Raw genomic sequence first — 13,019 nt, 5'->3', positions numbered from 1 at the left:
TCAATTATTTAACACTGGAAGCAGCTTAGATGTTCAACAAAACAAAGGAGAAATGTACAAAAAAAATTAGTAGATTTGAGTATCATGTACCAAGTGCATGAACATCAAATATAAAGTTGAAAAAATGGAAATCGCTAAAGAATGTATAAAATGCAGTTCATTTATTTAAGACTAGAGGCTGATGCACGAAATTCGTGTAAGAATAGGCCTTCCTCCCCCCAGCTGCCGGCACCAGCTTCCCTCTGGCACCAGGGACCTGGCTTTCCTCACAGCCCCAGCTTCGTCCAGAAGGTCGTCCGGAAGGACGTCCAGTCTAATTAACATATTACTCTTTTATTATTATAGACTAGAGGCCTGATGCACAAAATTCGTGCAACAGTAAGCCTTCATAGCTGTGGTGGCTGCCTGGATCCCTCCCTTGCAGCCGGGGCGGCTTCCTCGATCCCATGGCTGCAGCCCCAGCTTCATCCAGAAACTCGTCTGGTCTAATTAGCATATAACACTTTTATTCTTATAGATAAGAAAACATAAATAACACTGTATGGTAGTTTATATAGAAAGTAAATAAAAAAAGACTGGTAGTTACTTCTAGGGAAGGTGGTAGTGAATATAATTTAGGAGAAATTCAGAGGGATTTGGTTGTTTTTAAAAGATAAACACACAAAATAAATCAGAAATAGCTTATTCTCACTACTTTTCAGCCATTATAGCTTAGGCAGTCACATTTTATCTTTGAACCACAGAGTTCTGTAAATCTCCTACAGTGTCCTTGTGAGGACTAGAATAATAAATGTAAAGTGCCTATCAGTTGAAGGCCCTCAATAATAGTGATACTTTTATTTTTCATATGAAGTTTCTATTTATTTTACAAACGCTCCAAAATTAATTTATTTTGGTTGTTAGAGATAAGAAAACCGAGGCTCAGATAAATGAAATTTATTCAAGGTCACCCATTGTTGCAGTACAAATTATGCCAGATTGGATTTTTTTAGCCTATAATAATACCGTACATTCTATGAAATGAGAAGATTACATTAACAAAAACATAGAATGCAGATTAATATGGAAAGACCCATAGATCCCTGTTTGAAAAGGGTGTACTCATTTTGTTGCATTATTATTAATAAAATTAACTTTATTCTTCATATTGTCACAATTTGAATGATAATATGCTTATTCTCAGATTCCGTAGAGCAGTATTCGACTAGCTCTTACTTCGTGCTGAACAATACACTTCCTAAATGTTGTTCTAGTCTGGTGGCAGTATTTTAAGAAGGATCTGAGCAAAAGAGGAAGAGGAGGAGGAGGAGGAAACTGATAACCATGTAAGGACTATTTGAAAGGTTCAGGCCCAGGCTGTGGCTCAGTTAGTGGGAGTGTTATCCCCGTACACAAAGGCGGTTCAAGGCATATCCCAGGTTGCTGGAGGCAACCAAAAGATTCAGGCACATCCTTAGAAAAGAACAGAATTTTGGAAATGGTCAGATAATATGCTATGTAGTCTATTGGGTCTGCTGTTTTTATTAAAAATATTTTTTATATTTATTAGTATTTTTTAACATCTCAATAGAGTCCCCTGTTCTTTTATTAAATACTACTAGAGGCCTCATGCACAAAATTCATGCACTGGTAGGGTCCCTAGCAGCTGGTGGCTGCTGGCCAGGCCCTCCCTCCCTTCCCCCAGCCAGACCCACTCCCTGGTCAAACTCCCGGATGAACTACCGGTCCAGGGTACAATTTGCATACTACCCTTTTATTATATAGGATGCCTATGGATCCATTATCTATATATGATTGCTAAATAGTATTTTATTGTATGAAAATAAACTAACTTCTTTATCTATTTATCTGTTGATGGACATTTGCATTATTTCCAGGTTTAATAATCACAGATAAAAGTACAGTGGACATGTATATGTATGTCTTTATGAGCATTTTTATTTTGGGGGGGTTAAAATTTTGTGAAATGTCTGACTTAGATAACAAGTGAATATTTAACTTTTAAGAAATTGCCAAACATTTTCCCAAGTGGTTGGAACATTTTATATTTCTTCCAATGTAAGAAAATTGCTATGTCCATAGTAATATTTGTTATTGTCAGGGCTTTAAATTTCAGCCCTTCTAATAGGTGCATAATTATATCAGATTGTGATTTTAATTTTTGTTTTCCCAACAGCCAGTGATATTGAGCAGCATTTTATGAGATTATTGACCATTAATACATCTCCTTTAATGGAAGATTTGTTGAAGTCTTTGCTCATGGTTATATTGGGTTGCTTGTCTTCTTATGATTAATTTATTCATATTTTGGATTAAATCTTTTTATATACTTTAAGAATATTTTCTCATCATCTCTGAATTGCCTTTTCATTGTTATCACAGTATCTTATGAAGAGCAAAAGTTTCACATTTTGGCAAAACCACACAATATGACACACTTTGTTTCTGGGCATAAATTCTACTCTTGTTTCTTATAAAATAATAAACTTAACACATTTTCCCTTATGTCCAGCAAGACCTAATGACTCTCTGCTTTGCTGCTATGTTTTGAGCCTACTATTTTGCTTTGGATTTTTTTGTTTCAAGTTATAAGTTAAGTTAATTATCACAGTAAACTCTTTCCTAATTATACTATAGGTATAAGGTAAAGGTGATTTAAATTTTTGAATTGCTCTTATTGTATAAGCACACACAGAGAAGTGAAGAAAATGGAATTTTAGTTGCTTCCATTATTTTTAAAACAATTTAATTACAACTGAAAATTCACCAGCACATTGATGTTTTCAAGGAAATTATCTTATTTATTTTTATCACAATTTATATATGGTAGACAGATGAGATTTATTTTTAGCTTCAATTTATAGATGAAGAAGTAGAAATTTTCCCATTTTATTTCACTTGCCTATGGTCGTGAAGTGAAAATGTAGAACAGGAAATTAATCATATGTTCTTCCCATTTCACTGTATTGTCTTGATAGCTATTTTTTCTTTGGAAATGTCTAACCTATGTTAATTGAACTAAGAGAAATAATATTGCAAAGAGAGCAGAGATTGTCTACTCTAGGCCCCGGCTCAGAATTACCAGGTAGAGAAATAGAATTGAATGTGCATGTGTGTGTGTACATACATGCTCAAGTGAGAGGTGGGAAAGAGTAAGAGAGAGAGAGGGAGAGAAGGAGAGAGAGAGAGAGAGAGAGAGAGAGAGAGAGAGAGAGAGAGAGAGAGAGAAAGAGAGAGAATAAGGAAGAGGAATAATTTTGTGGGGATTAAGAGGTTGAGAAGGGTTTTAATTGGTAAATCAAATTTCAAAGCCTCAACAATATTTTGTAATTCATAAAATTTGTTCTAACTTTAGTTATAAGCCAAAAAGGCACAATAGCTTTAGCAAATGCACAAATTCTATACAGATAACTTTTTCATATAAAGGGGTCATTATCCTATTTGAGACTTTGCTGATGGGTGTATATTACTTTTATTTTCTGAAATTCATTCAAATAAAAGAACAAACTTAGTGGATTTATAAAATATTATAGGTACATTTATTACTCTAGATGTATCTTTGTAGACTGTAAGAATTAATGACAGAAAATTAAGGTAAGAATCATAGCAAATAAATTTCTTTTTCTGTGATTCCACACATCTGTTGGTGTGTGGGAGCCCATTATAGGAATGTTTACATTGATGGGCACAATTTTGATGCTAATTTTTAATTATAATTCCTCACTAAATGAATTTTACCTCACTTAACCATGATATAGAGACATATATAGATGTGACAAGTAGATCTATGATTTCACTTAAAATAATTTGATTGGCTAGATATTATTGATAACTCTGTTTCAGTGGCTATAAAATCTGTCTATGTGGGGTGAAATTTAAAAACAACAGTGCCAGGGTTTCATGCCTTGAAATTCCGGGGTTTGAATGAGATATTCAATAAACTCTTTGGACATGTCTAATGTGCAGCCAGGATTGAGATCATAGCTCCTTTTAAAAAGAGTGACTGTGCCAAAGAGAAAAACAAAATCATTTAAAACAACTGTCCTCTCCACACACAAATTTAGTTTCTACTTTAGCAGTACTGCTCAATTTTAGTAGTGGCTCACATAAGAAAACAGGTTTTAAACAAATGTTGTTGTGATAGAATAAAGGAAATTATGTTTATTCCTACTTAATTCAAAAATGGGAGAGAGATAAGCTCTGCACACCTGTCGATAAATTGTATGTAGAATAGGAAAGGTACATCATGAGAACAGAAAAAGCTCTTTCCAAGATGTAAAGGGATACTACAAATAACAAAAAATATACAAATACAAATGTGTCCAGAGTTATTTTGCACATTCTTCTTAAATGATTCAAACTCCCTCCAAAAGGAGGTTGTCTAATTAACTTAAATGTAATCATTTACTTATTTTATTTTATTTTTTTGTTAATCCTATCCCAAGGATATTTTCCCATTGATTTTTAGGTAGAGTGGAAGGGAAGGGGATAGAGAAACATTGATGTGAGAGAGACACATCAATTGGTTACCTCCTACACACGCCTCTACCTGGGCCAGGGATCAAGCCTGCAACCAGGTACACATGAATCAGTCACCCTTCAGTCCGTAGGCCAACACTCTATCCACTGAGCCAAACTGGCCAGGGCTGTGTTCATCTATTGAAAGACTGCTTCATAAAGTTGTCTTTCTACCATCAAATAATAGAATCAAAAGAACTTTTTCTCCAAGTATTTAGACTTTTAAGGTATAATTATTTCATGCATTTAATTTTAGGGAATCATTATATGCTAAAGAGGGTATAAACCACACTCATTCCTAGAGAATAGGCAAATACTACACAAGCATTTAATCCTGTCTTGGCCATGTGAACCTGAAAACCACCAATCAAGATAAGGAATAATGTTTTGGAAACTAGTAAATCTGCCGTCGAGAAGTAATTTCCATTTGTGGTCTATTTCCTCTACTGGAAGTATCCAAGTAAAATTGTTGTTGTTGTTAAACATGTTTTTATTTATTTTAGAAGGAGAGATAAAAACATCGATGAGAGAGAAACTTTGATTGGCTGCCTCTTGCATGCCCCCTACTGGGGATCAAGCCCACAACTTGGGCATGTGCTCTGACCAGGAATTAAACCAGGGACCTCTGGATGCATGGAGGGTGCGCATTCCACTGAGCCACATTGGCCAGAGCTGTAACTGTTTGTTAATGCTACATAAAGCTATCTTTATAGGTCAAGATTACTGCTACAATTTATCTTTGTTTTGCCAAGATTGCCATAAAAATATTGAGTTTTTCACATGTGTACTTGTAAAAACTGTTTCTATTTTTGGTGTTTCTATCATGTGTTCAAACCCCTTAAATGACAATGTGTAATATTTAATGAGGTATATAAAGTCTTCGCTTAGGTTTTATCTATACACTAAAAATACTGTTCCTCCTCCCATCCACCTGACAAGACATCCAGATCAATATTACTCAATGTGTTGTCATATTCATGCTACACAGTAATCTGGCTCTGCATTCTTATATATAGTTCCTTTGTCAGGTTGGCATAAAGATAATAGATGTTGGCTATTGTATTTTTATTGTTTTCTGTCATGTAACATGCCAATTTAAAGAATCATGGAAAATTTACATACAGATTTCTCATACTTAGGTCTCGCTTATTTAAATTATTTTTCTGAACTGAAATAGCTGATTCTCTTTATGTTTTATACTGAACCAATGTTCCTTTAGAGGGGAAAAAGATCATTTTACCTTCCAAATTTTTATAGTCAAAATAAGACTGCATCATGGGAATAGCTAAAAGCACAGTACCTCTTGCTGGAGTAAATGCACTTTAGAAGTGTAGAGCTCGTTTTGCTGGTAAAGGTTTTAGTAGAAGATAAAAAACAAAATTCAGCTTAGACTAACACAGAGTAGATCAAATGATCAGAAACAGCAGCATTCCCCCACCTCGTTCCCTGCAGGTTTCTCTGTGCAGGAGTCAGGTGGGTAGGAAGTGGGCACACAGAACTAAAATGAGCTATGGCAACCCTGTCAGGCTGTCTCACAGCTTTTTTCCTGGTCTGCCCTTTGAATTGACCTGGTCAAATGTAGTTTTCTTAGACTTTATCTTCAGAGAATTAAAGAGAGGTGACCCCGTTTAGAGAAAAATGCAGATGGAAAGTGAATTTCCCGTTTATATCAGCCTATTTGGAAACTATGTAAACCTTATACAGGAAGAGCTTTGCGAGGCCACTTCAGTCTGAATGTGCATTACAGTATCTGAACACTTGGAACCTTTCTGACAATAGAATATTTGGGGGGGTGGAGATATATATATATATATTAAGAATAACTCAGAGAAAGTCTAGAATTGCCATCTCTATAAAGAAGTACCCCTAGCACAAAGCTTTATTTTTAACTGGTTCTAAAATCCTCTTCATGTGTTGTAGGCAAAATAGCTGAGACAGATACACTCATGCAGTATGTTTCTTTATTCAGAAAGCATTTTAATCCACAACTAGTATTAGAAACACTATACTTTGAAAACACCATAGAAATATTACTTTCCTGAATTCAGTTTTGTAAACCAGAACAGATTCCTCCCGTGTAAACTAGGAGAAGTATTCCCTCCTCGCCAAACAGTTATGAGCGTTGACTGAGCTGTTCACACTTAGAAGGGCGCCTGGCATAGGATGAGGGCTCGGGCAATATGCCAATTATTATTATTTTACAGTCATTTCAAATCGTAACTTTAATTGACGAGGATGGGATAAAGGATTGTATTCTTTTTGGAAAAGGTGATGCCACGCTGAGAAGGACACTCTTTAGTGTAGTGCAATAGAAGTTGCCCCCCAAGCCACTCACAATGGGGGCGCCACAGATAGAGGATGGACCCCCACACTAGAGTCAAATTACACTCCACTTCAGAATTTTGCCTGAGCTGACTTCTCTCTTATTCTATCAGGATTTTTGTTTAGAAAGGATGAAAAATTATTAAAGTCAAATTAAGGTTTTAACGATTACACTTCAAGTGAAGATGTCTTTTCTGTTGGAATAAGCTTTTTTTAAAATAATTTGATAACAAAAATATGTTTTGAAGGTTTTTAATTGATGCAACTAAAAGGTCATCTTCCTCTGGGAGAAACCTGAAAGCAGATACAGGCAGCCCTCGGGTTACGTGGGGGATCCGTTCCTACGGGCGACGTAATGGGATTTTCGCCATAAGTGGGAACCCACCTACATAAGTACCTACGTCACTCACATGGAGCACATCCACAGCAGTAATGAAATGAAACAGTCAAAAAATTTAAAAGAAAGATGACAATTCCTGACCTTTACTTGTGGTAAATAAACAATAAAGATCATAAAGGACATATGTACATACGTCGAAATGACAGAACTTTTTTTTTGTAAATACGGTAAATGGGAGATGGCAAGGTAACCGCCATAACCTGAGGACTGCCTGTATCCGTTTAAGAATAATTTAGAAGACTGGGATTGGCCCTGGCCAGTGTGGCTCAGGTGGTTGGAGTGTGGTCCTGTGCCCCAAAAGGTAACAGATAAGATTCCCATTCATGGCACACACCTAGGTTTTGGGTTTGGTCCCAGGTCAGGGCACTATGGGACACAAATGATTGAAGGCAAAGACAATGTTTTTCTGTCTAAAATCAACAAGCATATCCTCAGGTTACAATTGGGGCAGGGGGGGGGGAAGAGATCATGATTATAGAGACAATGAATTATTCTAAGGACAGATGGAGACAGCACCACTCTTGATGACTAGTGTGGAGTGTGTGCTTAGTCAATTTTGAATGAAATATATCTTTATGGGGAAAAAAATTACATTTTTTTCAAACCCTTAAACTAGAAGACAAAATGATTAAATTTTTTGTGTGTTTTCTGTTTTCTAGAGGCTGTCTGGAGATAACAGTTTGACATAAGAAGTATAGCAATTTTTATACCTTCCAATTCCTTATTTGGCAGGGGAAATGGGATAAAATTTAAGGGGTCTGGATTGTGCTGGATAATAAAGAAAATGTGGTCTGTGTGCCCATTGCTGATACTTTCATGTAATGAAAAGAGTGTTGTGGCTCAACTGGAAATCAATCTAGTCTTAAGAATTGTTATTATTCCTGCTTGTTACAGATGTGGGTTTGAATCAAATTTATCTTTCTCACTTTTGTCAGTTTAAAACTACAAGTGATGCAGTTTTCATGAGTTCTCTACTGGAATATTTTCCTTACATAGTAATAGCTAATACTTTCATCAGGGGCACCTTCCCTGTATGTTCTCTGGGGGTGGTTTACATAATACAGTTCATTAGAGGGAAATGTTTCTTTCTTTATCTAGTTATCAGAGGCCCAATGCACGAAATTCATGCAAGGGTTTTAACCCTTGTAGTCCCAGCTGCCTCACGGCCCCAAGGCCCCCTTGGCCACACACACTGGTCATTCCGGAAGGTCGTCTGGAAGGTTGTTCTGAAAGGTCATTCCACCATCCAGTCTAATTAGCATATTAGCTCTTTATTTTCTAAAATAATCTATAATAATAAAAGGGTAATATGCTAATTAGACCGGACATCTTCTGGACATCATTCCAGAGGTCCTTCCTGATGAAGCCAGGGCCAGAGGGAAGCCAGCCAGGTCCTGGTGCCTGCAAGCAGCCTGGGGGAAGTCAGCCTGGGCTTCGGGTGCCTGCAGGCAGCCCAGGGCAAGCCAGCTGGGGTCCTGGGCGGCCCGGGGGGAGCCAGCCCAGGTCCCAGGTGCCTGTGGGCAGCCTGGGGGAAGCCAGCCGGGGTCCCAGGTGCCTGCGGGCAGCCCAGGGGAAGCCAGCCCAGGTCCTGGGTGCCTGCTGGCAGCCAAAGGAGGGAAGCCTGGGTCCTGGGTGCCAGAGGTAAGCCAGTGCCAGTGCTGGCAGCCAGGGAAAGAAAGGTCTACTCTTGCACAAATTTCATGCACTGGGCCTCTAGTATAGGATAAAACTCTCTGGTAGAATTTGATTAAAGTTTCATTCTATGCCTGACAGTGATGGTTAACATTCTAAATATACCACCTGATGGACTTGTAGCACCCCTAGTTTTAGGGACACTCATGCAGAGACTGTGTTAGGAAATTATTCAGCTGAAAAGGATGTCTGTTAATTGGATTAAACCAAATAACTATGGCTGATTAATTTATGATAAAATTCATTTGAAGGGCACAGATATTTATTAACTCCACAATGTTTACTAGTTTACATAAGGTTATTAGTTGCAAATAACAGAAACTAATTCTGGTTTTCATTACAAGTAAAAGACATTGAGTGGAAGAGGGTTGAGTAGATTATGGGATTTGCCTGAATTCTGGAGAACCAGATTTGGGGGAGCCTAAGGAAGGAAAAACATAGCCAAGATTGACCAAAGGAATGACCTGTATAGGGTGCCATCATTAGACTCTTTACTACCAGGTTATTGAAGCCAGTAATTCGTGATTACCCACTGGGGGGCTACATGCCTTGATTTCATTACCACCCACAAAAAATCATCTCTATCTGCCCCTCTGCCCCTTTATTTCACTCTCTGAAGATTTAACTCTGGTTCATTCACTTGCCCAATTATTTAGGCAACTACTTAATGCAATCTCACATGTCCTGAAGCTTCCAAACACCCTGGTTTCAACTCTCAGCTGAAAGTCTGCTCCTAAGTCTCAATAGTGAGTGTGTGTGTGTGTGGGGGGGGGGGGGGCGGGGGGAGCAGTAGCAGTAAAGACAGTCAGAAGATTGTTTTGGATGTACTCACATCCTTAATCTACCAATATATAAAACCATGTATTCTCTCTTCCTTCCTGTTCTGATGGATGGATTATTTGTTTATTTGTTTTTTTCTATTTATGGCAAGCCCTTTCAAATGAGCATTCGATATCAGAGTCTCACCTACTCAAGACCTTGGTTCTAAAATTATAATTATTGCCTATATTTTCTGAATTATAATTATTTTTTCTAACTTGCATATTGCCTATCATTGGATAAATATCTTCTAAATTCTACAGAAATATTAAAGCAAAACAAAAAATAATCTCTTGACTATACATCCTATTGAACTACCTGCCACTCCAGTTTTTTTCCCCCTTTTATGATTTTGTTTTTTACAAAACTTTGCAAACCTGTCAATGCATGCTCTGTCCACTTTATCCTCTGTTTTCTTTTTATTAAATTTTTTAAAAAAGAATTATAGTAGTGTGGATGAAAGGGGCCACATGCTAACCTGACAAGCTCAGGGAGTGGAAGACTCATGGCAATCTTGGAAACTCTAAGACCTAAAGTAACCACAAAGATGGTCTGAAATTAAAACTTTAACTAAAAGCAGTTATGGTGGGCAGTTACATCCTAGGCCGGTATCTTGCCTGACAAGGTCAATCTCTACTTTAACTGAGCCTATCTGTCTTCTTGCATCTAAGAAAGCATACCTATGAAATGTCTGGGAAACTTGTAACTTCCCTTTTTCCAGACTCCTTGGGGCACAACCAAATGCATCTGGGCGCCAGGACAGAGACCATAAATTCCTTATTTGTTATTGTTATCATGTTACTTGTTGACTGTTCACTACCCTGCACTCACCTAAGTAAAAGAAGTATGTGTCTATCAGTTTACTTCTTATCCCCCACCCTGCTTTGCTTTCTCCTGCCTCCCTAATCTATCACCAATGAATTTCATGTAACCCATTTACATCTCCTCTTCCAATTGTAATGTATAAAACAAGGTGAAAAACCACCATTCTTCAGAGCATGATCCCAATCACTTCCCAGCAATAGCCAACAGTTTGGCTCAAATAAACTCACAAAAATTCTTTACAGGTTTGAATGTCTAATAGTAGAAACACAATATTATATTAGTTTCAGTGCCAATGGGGCTTTTCTCTCTATCACTCCATGAAACATTTTTTTTTAATTTCCTAATGACATATATTATCTAATCCAATCACCATTAATCTGTTTTATTCAAGTCATCCACAGTATCTGATGGATTTTTTTTTTTGTCATTTACTGACTCATTTTACTGACTTTTTTATTATTATTGTTTTTCTTTGATTTTTCTCCTCACTGGCCACTCTTTTTCTCCTTTTCTCCATTCTTTTTATCTTGCCAACCTCTAAAAATGGTAATGCTCCAACACTCAGTCCTTGGACATTGTCTTCTTTGTCTACTTTCATTCCACAGGAGGTCGTATTCAGTCTCAAAATGTACATACTGCAACTATGCTGATGACTTTCATCTACTCATGTCTAGCCATCCACTCCTGCTGTTCCCACACCTTTTGTTTTAATAATATCTAGCCCATTCTATCACTGGCTCAAGCATAAATATTTTTGGATTTTTCTTGACTTCCATTTTTCATTGACACTCCATATCCATATTATCAAGGAAAAAATTTTAACTACCTTGAAAATATATTTAGTATCTTACCATTTCTAACCATCTCCATGACTGCCACCTTTGACCAAGTCATCTTCAATTTTAAAAGTTCTGGTAGCTTTCTAAATTTATCCCCTTACTTCTGTACTTGACCCATTACAGAACATATTTCACACAGAAATATGAGAGGTCTTTGAAACTATAAATTAGATTATGCTACTCCTCAGTTAAAAATCTTCCAATGGCTTCTTATGTGACAGAATGAAATAAAGATCCTCATGTACCCACGCCTCTCTAAGAGGTCTGGTCCCCTGTTAGTGCTCTGATGTTGCATTCTGCTGTTTTATACTTCACACTTACTGCCTTATAGCCATACTGGAATCCTTACTGTCTCACTAACATATCAAACCCACTCCTGCAGGAGTCATTGTATGGCTGTTATCTCTTCCCAAATTGCCTCTGGTTTCTCCTATCCCTACCCCCACCCTATTTGTAAGATCTGCATGGTTTTCTCCTTTCCTTCAGATTTTTGCTCCATAGATCATCTTATCAGATGAGCTTTCCCTGATGAATCTATCCACAATGTCACCCCCCGGCTCCACCCTGGTGCTGTGTGTCCTCTTACTCTGCTCTGTTCTTATGAGGGACCGCTCCCTGCCAAAAAGAGAAGAAACTCCATGAGAGGAGACGCTTTGTGGCTTTTTCTCTGCACCTAGAGCAGTGGAAAGATAAATGTTTATTAAATGAATGGTGTTGGGCAATCAAATCAATACACATCATTTATTTTCCTTATGAATTGTTTTCAAACTAAACAAATTCTGAGAGAAGCTGGGGACTCAAAACCATACTCATGCAATCAAGAAGGGAGACACTTAACTTGAATGTCATACTTGAGCTATATGACCTTTTTTGAGCTGCACTCTCAGGACAGCAGTTCTTTGCTCATCACAATGAAAACCTTGTTATCTGCCTGAATCTTCTGCTGTGAGGACTTATCGCACCAAGAAGGCAGTTATTTATGCCACTGAAGCAAATGTCTCATCATCATGCGACATGCTTCAATAATTAGCCCCCAAAATAAATATGCTCTTCAGCCATATTTCATTTTCAGCAACCCTGAAGCAAATAAAGAACCAAAGACCGAAGTTATGGATTCTAGAATGAGGCAACCTAAAGCATTATGAAGAAGATTAATAGCGTTATTAATCACAAATACCAAACCCACACAATTCAGACGTCACTGTGTTACAGAGTTCAGCTATCTGCCAGAGGATCATTTTATTAAATAAACATTTCTTCACACATAGTAGTGAGTTATTGTGCTAAATACTGAAAGGGACTTTAAATGAATGTAGTTCAATACGCATTCCATGGAAACTTCAAGTATTTAGGCACATGCTTAAATGCTGAGGTGGTTAAACAAAACAAAACATATTTCTCAAACTTATAAAATTTACACATAGAATAAAATGATCCTTTTTAAAAAAGACTTCACATATTAGTGAGTAATAGATGTGTATATATATACATTTATATATATTTGTTTATTATATATTGTGATGACAGCAATAATAGTTAAAGGACTAAGGTATTGAAAGTACAGTGAAACTAATCTACCCATATGACCAGGGCAGACTTCATGG

This window comes from Myotis nattereri (genome assembly GCF_964212035.1).
Source record: "Myotis nattereri genome assembly, chromosome: 9".
In the NCBI taxonomy this organism is placed as follows: Eukaryota; Metazoa; Chordata; class Mammalia; order Chiroptera; family Vespertilionidae; genus Myotis; species Myotis nattereri.
Note: the sequence above shows the minus strand (reverse complement) of the source record.